Genomic DNA, 12,692 nt, shown 5'->3' with positions numbered 1-12,692 from the left:
GTGGCTTCAGTTACCTTCCCCAGCTCCATGGTAACCATAAGATTGAAAAGCTGCTGTGTGTTTTAATGCTGGTAGTTCACTTAAGCTTTTTTTTTGTTATTATTTTTTTTAGTTTATTTTTTATTTTGTTCACCACAAAATTAGACTTTATGAGCTGTTGAGCAACTCTTTGGTAATATTAACAACCACATACCAGACCATCGTCTTAAAGTGACAGGCCAAGGCTTGAAATACTGTTATTCTGCAGGTTAGACACATCATTAAACCATCAGACCTATATTTTTAAAAATATAAATAATTAATTTAATGATAATTTTAGTACTAACGAGCAAATAAGATTTATCATGCAGTTGAGGAGTCATGCATATCCTGTTGAAAAGATTTTATTTCCAGTGAGAACTGCTGAACTGAAAACAAGCTCACAGCAGAGGCATGTGGCAGTCTCATGTCTGCATTGTTGGGGTATTTACTGCCTAGAAGAAAAAGGCGTCTCAGCTCTATAATTGAGCTCTTTGGCTGCAGTGTAAGCAGGATTTATCAGACTTTTTGTGCTACTTTTTGAAAATATAACTCTCATGATTTTTTTTCTCTGTTGTTGTTGTTGTCAGTAATCACAATTCCTGCTGGAGATAAACACATTACAGTGTCATACTGAGAGATGAAGTGAAAAGAAGCTCCAAAACGCAGGTTCAATCACCCTTATGTAGCTCTGTGACTGAGATACATAAATCCTTATTATAGCATTTGGAAAAAATAAACAAGAAGGAGAGCAAGTGCCTCTTAAAGCATAAAGTGTCACACTTTGCTCGAATAATTCCCATTCTCCAGGATATGATGGTAATATTCCCTTTTAATTATTCATGTAGACAGTGTATGGCCTCTCTTACAGCTAATAGGTCGGTCTTCTCATTCATTAGTAGCTTTGGCAAGTGGAAACTGGTTTCAATCTCTTCTTTTAAACTTTGAATAATGATCATCCATCTAACTTTTTCTTTCAATCATACAGCTGGAGAATGAGAGGTAGAGGGATTGCAGGCTCCGGGGAAATGGAGTGTATTTCTCCTCTTGACACTCTCCTTTTTAAAGCCATTTCACTGAATCTCTTAATCAAAGCCAAGGCAGCAGGAGAGGATATTTAGGATGGATGTTTTTGCACTTAAACTAAATGAATCGCGTCTTGTGTCATTAGCGAGCCCTCCTTTGTGCCCCTCCCCCGTATTGACAGCGCTGATAGAGAGCCCTGTAAGAATGTGAGAGAAATGTCCGCTGTCATGTAAAGTCGTTCGACTGGGAAGGACGCAACTGTGGCTCTTTAGTGAATGACATATCCCAGTGTCTGGCAGACAATGTTGGCTAATGATGAACAATCCTGTAGCTGTCAAACTGCGCTGGTATCCTGTTCTGTTTTTTTATTTTTTTCAGATTGCATTCTGCTTGAGTGTTATTGTTGGCAATGAAAATAGCCTGGCATAATGGTAGCTAATGGGGCTTTAATGGAGAGTGTCATAGAATAATCAATCTGAGGAGGAGAGCTTATGAACAGAAAAGGCATCCTTAATGAATTTTTGCAACAGTACGATGAAATGTTGTCCCTACTGTAACTGGGGAAATTCATTGGCCGTTTAAGTTGACACTGACAATAATGGAAGGCTGTGGGGTGTTGAATTCAATAAAGAAGACGTCTTTTTGTAGTCAAAACAAAGATGGGGGACATTGAAGTTCTGTTTTTCATGCTTACTTCCATCTCCTCCTAATCTCCCCCCATTAGTTTTTGTGTGCACTGGTCAGTACTGAGCTGACCCACATGTGTTAAAAAATCTAAAACCTCGGATCATCACAGGATGAAGAGGAAGTACATACATTGGTCACTCAATTTTGATGGAGATGTAGTCTTTGAAGGCTGCACTTGAAGACTAAAGGCATTCATAGACTGTATAAAATATGGATGTGGTCTTTGCGACGTCCCCCGTCTGTTCCTGAAACCATGAAATTAAGTCTACGGCCAGATGCAGCCATATGACGCAGGCTTTGAGCTTCTTTTCTAACAGCTAAAGGGCACCTGTCAGTCATGTTGGCTGAGCTGTGTTTCTGATTGGACAATCAGACGATCCTAGTACTTACTAAACCACAGAGTAAGAAAATTTGTTTTTGATGTTTGGATTAATTATGTGACAACAGGTAGTATGCCAAAACCAGGGCTATAAAGGTTATAAATAGAGAATCCTCTGACTAAATTCACATTGGTCTTTGCAAGTTATGAAGGCCAGGGTTTTTGGAATGCTGGGTGGAGCCCCTGGACTGGGACTTAGTTTATGTCCATCTTGGAGTCACACAAAGTTGCACAGTCCTGATTCCAAACTGGATGTTCAAGATAAGGGTTGCAGTGCAAAAAGAACCAATCCATAGCTTATTTAGGATCATATATCAAAGGTGGGGTCAACAGGATTTTCCTTAAAAAAAAAAAAAACAAGTTAGCTTTTATAGGGATTATTCTGCTTCATCATCCCCTTTGGGCCTCTTTACTTGTGTGTCAGTGTCTGTGTCTGCCTCAACCCCCTCCTAAAACCTGTATGTTGATTTTGTGGTGGTTTCCAGATGTTTCTGGGCAGGGAGTAGATGTGGCTACCTCAGCCAATCACAGCACACCCAGTGCACAGGTGAATTTGCTTATTGATAATATCGTGTGGATGAAGCGAGCCCAGCTACAATAGTGGATGCAGCTCAGAGAAAGAAATACACAACCAAAGTCAAATGATACATCAAACAGATCAAGCTTTTTACTAAACGAGGGTTAAGCTTGGCTCGACCTTCACTTGGTTTTGGGTACTTGGAGAGCTGCACAGGAGAGTGATGCAAGTTAGCTTTATGCTGACCAGGTATGTGTCAATACCCTTGATTTGGTTGTGCCAAGTCAGGTGCAACTCTCGAGTCTCTCTCACATAGAAACGCAATGCTACAGGTGGTTGTTAGGCTAGTAAATGTGTCCAAGTAGCTTTGAGGATGTGGGTGTGCATTGCCGCTGGCACTGATCCAAGAAGGAGGGGCCCAGTTTGAATGTTGTGTTTACTAACAAGAAACAAACATACCAGCAGACCTAGCCTTTAAAGTCTGATTTGGAAAAACAAAACAAAACATTTGACTTCAGAATTTAAGAACCCCAAAAAATAAAAAAGACAGATCTGAGTCATGAGCAAAATTTAAAAAATATCAGATCATTTTTGCCATTAGAGTGAACATAATCTTGGTCACAGAATAACTATCCTGTGTGTTTAGGGAGAAAAACTGACAGAGTTCAGAGAGTATTTTCACCTCCTACTCCCTTGCTCCCTGTGTTCGTGTGATAGGTCTGACTCATTCTGTCTGACCTAGATGTCACCATCCTTTGCACCCCTCGCCAGACATTCAGCAGCGCCATCTGACCAAGAGGACAGACGAGAGGGAGGGGGGGGCTGGATGATTGTGGTGGTGGTGGTGGTTGTGATAGTGTTGTGAGCACGGAGGGTTTGGCGAATTGAATTTAACTCCAGAGCTGATTTGAAAAGACACATCTATTTATTTCCAGAAAACATTTGCGACCATGGTGACAAACACAAAGTGACATCCCTGCCACACCACGGCTAACTCCAAATGCCGTTGCTGCTTCTTGTTCTGTCCAAAATCCTATGAGTCACACAGGAAGTGTTCCCATTTGCAGCTCGGTGCCAACAGCTTGGAGACATCAAAGTTTTTCCCGAGCATTATTTTTATCATAAACTATTTCTTTTACCCCCCTAGATATTCAATTACTTCATCGTATTCGACTGCATCAGAAATAACTCTCGGACGCTCTGCTGGCAGATAATAAGCAGACCTCCGCAGTGCTCGATTGATTCTGGGCTCCCTCAAGGACCCTGCTGTAAGCAGCCATGATGAAGACAGCAAAATTATTAAGAGCAGCTCAGATGTGCCTCCAGAAGATTCTTATTTGTTGCAGATTTGACTCCCTCAAGCGCGGGAATCAATAGTGCCTTGTTGCAGATGCTGAGAGAAAAAGACAGTCCAGCCGGATTTGCACTCAGGCTGTGCCACAGCTTTGATATCAGTTACAGGCTTCAGAGACTTTCAGCTGCCTTCAAAGGACACAGCAAACTGTGTTTTTATTTGATTTTTATTTATTTTGGTCAGTGTTCAGGGAGGATTCACTCGCTTCCTAAAGATAATGCTTCACATGCACAAAGCAGAAGGACGTTGCATTGCGCATAAGACATGTCAGGGTATGCAATTTTATGGAGAGCCCTTCAGGATTTGTATTCATGGCTGCTTTTGTGGAAGATGTATTACCCTGGTATGTATGAAGGGATGAAGGGGGTGTTTTTGAATCTGCTCATTTCACATTTTTTCCTGATAAGAATGACAAAAAAGGTTACGGTAGCTAAATAGTCTGAGCAGTGCAAATAATTCCAGGAAAATTCAGTTTAGTGCACCATTTGTCATCTGTAACTACCAGGGATGCACAATGTATAGCAGGCTGTGACATTACCAGGTGATAAAAGGAACATTTTACAATGTGAAATAATTGTATCAGATTAAAAAGGGGTTATTGTTTCTTTCCTTTACTTGTTAACTAGCATACGTATTCCGATAGTTATGGTATATAATCCTTTATTATATGCAGCGAGGAAGAAGGAGTCCAGCTGCAAAAGCTGAAGAAAGAGGAAAAGTGAAGAAAGAAGATGACTTTAGTGCAGGTAGCAAACCATGTGCCGAAAGCAAGCAAGTCTAAAAATATGAAGCCCATGCCACAAGCCTAAAAAAGGTGATTTTTACAGCATTAGTAAACACGTACACAGCCTGGTGAAACAAAATAGCTCATTTCTCAACTGGCAGACAATGTACACAGGGTGGATTTCTTTCATAACTTGCTATTTTTACAGTTAAGCTTACAAGTTTTACCTGTATAGGGGCATGGTTGACCTGACTAACAGGTGTCTGCAAAGAGGCTAAAGGCTCGGTTTGACTCATTTAAATCCAATAACAGTGGGCTGCTAATGGCGTAAAAGACAGTTTTTGTGGCTGGGTGTGTATGTGACTTCCGGTCTTTCTGCAGCCAGCCTCAAGCGGATTCTCAGCCAACAGTGACTTTTAGCGCCCCCGCACAGGCTTCATTTTTACTAACCGGATGTTGCCCCTTGATCCTGATGTGTTTGATCTCACTCTTTAACGCACTCCAAGAAAAAACTGTGCGTTCTTTATGGGGTTATATTTGTGCCATCAGAAACTGAAATCGAATTAAAATATTGAATTTGCAAAGCATGAAGTGTAACTGAAAATTAATGTTTTGAATTTATTTTTTAAATGTAATTACTTTCTTTAATTGAATTTGAAAATACACAGAATTCAATTTCAATTCACAAAAAGCAGTTTCAGTTTTAAAAATTCAATTTCAATTCACAAAAAGCAGATTCAGTTTTAAAATTTAGTTTCAATTCAGAGCGGCACGACGGTTACGTCATCTTGTGTCTGTAGGGAGACTAATCGAGCACAGATTCACAGACACCCTCTACACGTTCACGGACTCTCCTGTGTTGTGTCTAGCTGTACTCCCTCTCCCCTGAGCGGGACGATCGTCAGTTCAACAATGGCTGAAGACCAGCGGTTGAATAATCAAGTTAGAAATCACATAATACACATGGTTGTCTGTCAACTATGTTACCCTGCGATCGACTGGCGACCGGTATTGCTCTCTACTACCTCTCTGCTACCGCCTCTCGCCCGGTACCAGCTGCACCCGCCCCGTAACCCCAAAAGGGATAGCCGGTATAGAAATTAATGAAATCACATACACGCCCCTCACCAACCCGGAGTTGACAATCGAAGATGGCTGCCCCCAGTTCTAAACAGTTATCAAGCTCCCAAAATAATCACTTCATAAGCACTTCTGACAAATGTTTGTAACACTAAATCAGCCGTAAACATAGTATTTTTCAACTTATATTTGTAGAAATGCTACCTCATTGTTATTTACATCCCCCGTGTGGTATTTGTGAACTAAACGCAGGGCGTGCTAACAACAGCTAACACAACAGCCCTGGTATGTCGGCACAGATAGCGGACGTGTAGAGGGTGTCTGTGAATCTGCTCGATTAGTCTTCCCAACGGGCACAAGATGACGTAATGGTCATGCCACTCAATTGAAATTAAATTTTAAAACTGAATCTGCTTTTTGTGAATTGATATGGAATTTTAAAACTGAATCTGCTTTTTGTGAATTGAAATTGAATTCTGTGTTTTTTCAAATTGAATTCAAAAAAGTAATTCAGTTACAAAAAAAAAAATCATTTTCAAAACATGAATTTTCAGTTACACTTCATGCTTTTCAAATTCAACATTTTAAGTCAATTTCAGTTTCTGATGACACAAATATAACCCCATAGTTTTTCTTTGTTTTCCGTAAGTAGAGAATATTTCTAAATTTCAGGTGTGCATGAACTTAAAAACTTTGAAATAATAATAAAAGAGTTGTATCAGCCATAGGGAGCAAGTTATTATCAGTTTTCAGAATTGACTTTAAAAAAAATCCACATAGTGCCTCCCTGGTATCTGGCTCTTAATCTGAGTTACTCGTGTCCAATCCAAATATTCAGATTAGAATTAACCCCTAAAGACACTGTGTTAAAGATGACTGGGGTTGTGAATTCGGACTCCACCATCATCAGCAGCTATAAAAACAACAGAACCTGATTCACAAGCAGCTCTTAAACGGCTAATGAGAGCATGAGGTTTCAATAAGTGGACATAATGTGATTTTAATAGCTAACCGTTACACTGAATAATACTTTACCCTAATGAAAACCTTTATTTATGCTTTTTAATGTCTCAGTGAGGGTGAGGAACAGTTTTCAGGCAATTTATCATCTTTATGTAAGAATTACCTAAATGATATAAGAAGGAAACTGAGCGAGGGGTAGAAACTGGACTTTTGGTGTAATGGAGAACGCTGTCTAGTAGTCGTCTCTTTGCTTGGACTGACTTTTCAATTAGCAAAGAGCAGTGTGTGCAAACTCTGAAACACCCACTCCCATACAATTTGCTAAATATGTCACAGGGAGTATTTTTCAATCAATACCCTCTTGTCCAAGCCTCTCCTACCAGTCCTCTCGCTTTTCAAACTATAGATCCATCTCACTCTTATACAGTATGTATTACATTCTGCATCGAATTCTTCCCCCCACAAGCCACACCCTCCATCAGCGACGAGCACTCCTGCAGAGCATGGATCAATTACAAGCCAGCCCTGCCAAGCGATCAAGTCTATAATAACACAGTCTCTCCATCTTGTTCTGCTGCAGTAAATTACCCGGGCTGCAAGACAAGCCTCATCTTTTTCCTCCCTCAACCTCGTGAGGAATCTTTATTAATGCCCAGGCTTTACATCAAACACAGTCAGGTGGCCCTGGTAATGAGATCACAGCCAAGCCTGGCCTGATTTAAATGCTAAATACAGGTCAGAGCCAACCAGTGACCTAAACACACTCAACCGGCTGGGTGTAATGATAATCCGGAGCCTGGTGTTACAGGAGGAGAGGATGGGTATGAGCGTAGGGTCTTCTTACAGATGCAGTGGTTTGATAGGATAGAGGGAGAGGAGGAATAGAGGGGAATTAAAAATCTCAAAATAAATATCCATGTTTTGCTGTGTCTGTGAGGAAAATGTGGCACTTTAGCTAAAAACGATTGGCTGCCCCCAAAACTTCCTTTTACAGATCCTCTGTCTGGCAGACACAAGCCAGACACACTCTTCCTCCTCCCAAATACACCAATTACTCCAGCCCTGGGCTAAATGTGAGCTGTCTGAAAGTTTAAAAAAAGAGTGAGGGGAAAAAGTAACAGATGAATACGAAAACAACAAACTTGTGGTAATTAAACATCAAGGCTGTGGAAGGAGGAAGTGCTAATCCGCCCAACTCAGCTGATTCCACCATTCCAAAAGCATTTACACTTTCATTAAAGTGTGCAGCAGAGCAGAACAAAATCATTTAGAAGGCCCCCGCATAAACACCATGAGTGAACCTGTGGCTGTCTGCGCCGCACAGTTCAGAATACAATAATTAGGACGAGGCGAGGCCACAGCGAGATATTCACAGAGAGACTTCAAAAGATTTACATGCTTAGATAAAATTTGGTGGTGAAGGCAGCTTTCAGTGACGTCTGACAATGAGTGAGATTTGATCTTTCTCCTTTGTTCACTGGTGATGTACAAATGGAAAAGCGATGTGAAGGCTCATAAGAATGATGTTTACCGATAAATTAAAGCTGGAGGTTACAGGAGATACAGGGTTAAATTTCAGTTTCATTTCTTTCTTTTTTTTAATTAAATGAGTGCAACGGCTCTATTTTTCAGATCAGCCCAACATCTGTTAGAATCAGGTTTACCTTAAGTTTGCACATCACTAAATCCAATAAAGCTGCCTTGTAGTAGTTCAATTTAAATTTAATTTATGTTGTTTTTAAATGTATGAAAAAAAAAACATTTTCATAATAACACGAATAGATTCAAAGTTTACTCTTGATCATTTTCAAGGGGCTGTGAGGAGTTTCTGAGTGATCTTGAAAAAATCTCCCTTCTAGATATGCCTGATCGTGATCCACACTCTTGAATGATTACCTCCGCCAAGGTTATGTTCTCTGTTTGTTTTTCTTTGAACAACATAACCCAAAAAGTAACGAATAGATCTTCATGACTTTTTCAGGAAATGTTCAAAATGGGATAAGGAAGAAGTGATTAAATTTTGGAGGTGATCTGGATCACCGTCTGGATCCAGGATATTTTTAAAGAATTCTTTATCATTGTGAGATAGGGCTGTTCTCACCATGTGTGTATAACTCTACGATAAATGGTCGGATTGCTTTGCCAAACAATACAAGACAAGGTCACCATAATTTCTGACAGATGTAAAAGTACGATTCCAGATCCTGGTAACTAAGATCTGGAATATAAGATATATTTACCATGTACCATCATCATTTTCAGCACTGTCAGGAAATAAATTATTGTACAAACCTGCAGCAAACACCAAATTGTAGCAGACAGTCCGCTGAAAGGGAGTATAACATTAAAGTAGGACTAATGTGTTGTGTGACAATCACAGTATGCTTGGTGGAGGTCTGCGCTCTCTGAGTGCTTTTCTAGTTTTGAAATGCTACTTCTCAAATTTGCGATCTAGTCAAGCAGGACAGGATTGATTTTCAGCACGTCCAAGTCTCTACGACAACACCACGCTGGCTGACGTAGTTTAGAAGTGAGAAGATCTGTGTTTTTCTCTGCTGAAAAGGATTCCTTTGATTAATTTTGTTTTGATGGTGGACACAGGAGCCTAACTGTCAAACAGAAAAATGGACTGAAGAGCAGAAAAAAGCTGAAAAAGAGAGCTAAAGGCTAAAATGGCTAAACTGTGCTAATGTTCATACCAACCCATATGAAGCAGTTATTCTGCAGTGGTCTATTCAAACTTGAGAGTCTATCAATAAAATGAAGAGTGAGGTTATGTTAGCTCTGCTTGGTAGATGACTGGCAAGACATAACCAGGATTCAGTAACATAAATACTAAATATGGACAGCTAATAAACTATGGTACACACCAAAGACTGTATATAGAGTGGACAGCCTGGCTCCACCATTTACCATTGTACGGTTCTGAAGCCAGAATACCCCCGTCACAGGCGCAGCCATTGGTAGCAGTTGTGCAGCCAGAGTCTGCCAAGTAGAGACTGTGAGGAATTCTGGGAGAATCGGAGTGGAGCTGGGTGACAAAAAAAATCACTTCTTGACTCTACCTCCCAACATATTTTACAATCCCCCCAAAAAATACACAAGAATGGCAGCTGTCAATCATTGTGACACGTAATGCAAAGTCCTGTTTTTAACCTCTTATAACTAATGGAAATGTAACTTTTCAGAAAAAAGAGGACTTGAATACAAGGCAACCTAATGATATCTTCAAATCCCCTAAACAATCGGATATGTAATGGAGGTGTATCAATTTTTTAAAGTTTGACCACAGCCCATCTGGAATGACTGGAGAGACAGATTTTTTTTTACCTATACTGCAGCCAGTCACCAGGGGGAGCAGTTTTTGTGGCGACATCCATTTATTTACTGTCTATGGTTGTGCTACGTAACTATATTGATAAATACCTTACCTTGGGGCGTTGCATCTGGTAAAAAGTTGGCTTGAACAAAGAAAATCTGTCTCGGTCTAATCTCCATTCAATTCCAAAACAAACACACGCCTCATTAAAAGTCACATCTTCCCAACAGTGCGTGTCAGACTTGGGGCCAGAAGGATGCAGTCAAAATAAAAAACAAATCCTCCTCTCAGCATCTTTAATATGACATTTGAACTGTCAGGGTTAGGTATAATATGTTTGTTATGTTGAATATCCTTCATTATAGACTCTTCCTTAATACAGATACCTGAATAACACCCCTCCAAAGTCAAAACAGAACTGAAGGGTGTTAAACTGGTTATTTCTATCTATCGTGTGTAACTGAAGCTCAATAATAACTAGTAAACTGACCTTAGGGTGAGATTGTTTTTGTCTGATATTAGGAGATATTTTTGTGTTTTCAAAGAAGTCTTGGGTAAAATGTAGAGTGTTTGTGGGGGGGATTTCCCAGAGTAATACAACTGAATAAAACATAACTGCATTTAAAAGTTATCTACAGAAGGTGTAGAGGCAAACAGCTAAACTAATATTAAAATATTTCTTTTTATTGAGCCAAGAGTCGTTTGAAAATGTCATAATTACAAGGCTGAATTCCCTCGCCGTAAAAGCTTGTATGTGTTTCGGAGAGGTATTGACTTTCCGAGCATTTACTGTATATCATGACTCCAGCATTCTGTAAGGCCACCCAATCCATTAATGAAATCATAATGCTTTCAATTATGCATAGAAAAACTGACTTCTTAATGTCAGCCACTAAAGGAAAAGCTGTCCAATAGAGGAGAGGAATCCTTTCTGTTTTTTTTCTCCTTCTTTTTTCTTTACAGTTCATTAAGTTTTAAAATAAGAAAATCAATGTCTGAGATCCATAAAGTCGGCAGCGGTTTTGAGTAAATGTATTCAGTCAGTGGGCAGAAGTATGAGTCAGTCTGAGTCAGTCTGAAGGCTCACACTCCCACCTGCTTCGCTGCTATCGGCATTATGTATTTATTTTTTAATGATTGTGTTTTTCTAGGGGGCTGAGTGTAGGAGAGCATGCCAGTGAGGCGTGCAGCGAGTGTATTGACAGAGGAAGTAACGGAGAGAGGAAAAAGAGATACAGAGAGAGGAAAGAAGGGGAAGGCGCCAACCGCAGAGTTTGTGGCACTGAGTTCATGGCACGTGTCTCTCCACTGCTGTGATTGGTGCCATCAAAGTCAACACCGTGTTGGTTGACTGCTATGATCTGTTTCTGCAAATCGCTGGGGCAAATTGACTTTCCTTTCAGTGTATATGGCGCTATCATTTTCAGCATCGCCGCCAGTGTCAGAAAATAATGGCAGTGTGTCATTCGGAGTGTAGCAACAGATTGATCGCTGGGAATTTACTTCTGACAGCAAACCTTTGGCAGACAGATGTGTGTGTATGTGTGTGTGTGGAGATCAGCTCCCACCTCCAGTCTGATCAGCAATCTCAAATGGCCCACGGCGTCGAATCCCTCGCCTCTAACCAGTCACTCAAGGTGGAGCTGGTTAGCAGTAGCAAAGATGTCGGAGGGTAAAATGGTTATACCACTTTAACTCTGCAGAATACAGATTTAGAAACTCAGCTTGTATGTTTAATTTAATCTATGTAGCTTTCTTCTCAAGGCGCTCTACCCTGGGAAGAAAGAGACAACACAGCCTTGCCGGCGTTTCAAACAGCATTGTTTGTGTTGACAGCCTCGCTAGGTGAAACACTGATCCTGCAGATAAACACACTGCCTATAACCAAAAATCTGTCCAGCTGCAGTCAAAGTCTGCAGTCTGAATCTCCAGCCTTCTGTTGATGTCAATTTAGGGCGAGACGGGAAAGTTCCAGATTGACAGTCCATTATTCCTACCACAATAGAGACATTTGACTGAGTTGTCAATGTACACATAACTGCCAGACTAAATGTTCTGCAGGAGCTCTTAAAGGTTGCCTTTTTTAACACCTAAAACTGAAACATCAGACATTTCTTAAAGGTCTCTCAGTAGGGGCCAAAAGTGGAGGCAGCTTGATATGAAGATAAGCAAATGTGGAAATTTCAAACTGACAGAATGCATTTTCAATCTATTACTTGAGTTTGAACTCACCAGTGCTTCTTGTGACAGTTGATATCAGGCTTCTCAGAGAGGAATACATTTTTTATAGCTCTGAGAATAGTTGGAGGATTGCGCCACTTTTCTTGTTTTTGCACTGCCAGAAATGGGATCACGCTTCTTAGAAGTTCCTCTGGTTTAAGAGCCCCTCATATAGCTCTGGCTAACGTATTCGGACATTTAGGACTCAGGAAACGTGAAGTGAAAATGCTATCTTTCAGGGTTCCTGCAGTACCGAATGGTCTAAACACACACTCTAACTGACCAGCCACTTTGTGATCCCTCAAGGGAACACCTGACTTTTTAAAAGGGAGAGGAACTTTTAAAGATCCAAGACTGCGCTATTTTTGTTCACGCTTTTAATGTTGAATTTTGAGCCTTAAGTGA

This window comes from Halichoeres trimaculatus, unplaced genomic scaffold (genome assembly GCF_033239565.1).
Source record: "Halichoeres trimaculatus isolate MK-OKI-2021-1 unplaced genomic scaffold, fHalTri1.1 fHalTri1_scaffold_18, whole genome shotgun sequence".
Classification (NCBI taxonomy): Eukaryota; Metazoa; Chordata; class Actinopteri; order Labriformes; family Labridae; genus Halichoeres; species Halichoeres trimaculatus.
Note: the sequence above shows the minus strand (reverse complement) of the source record.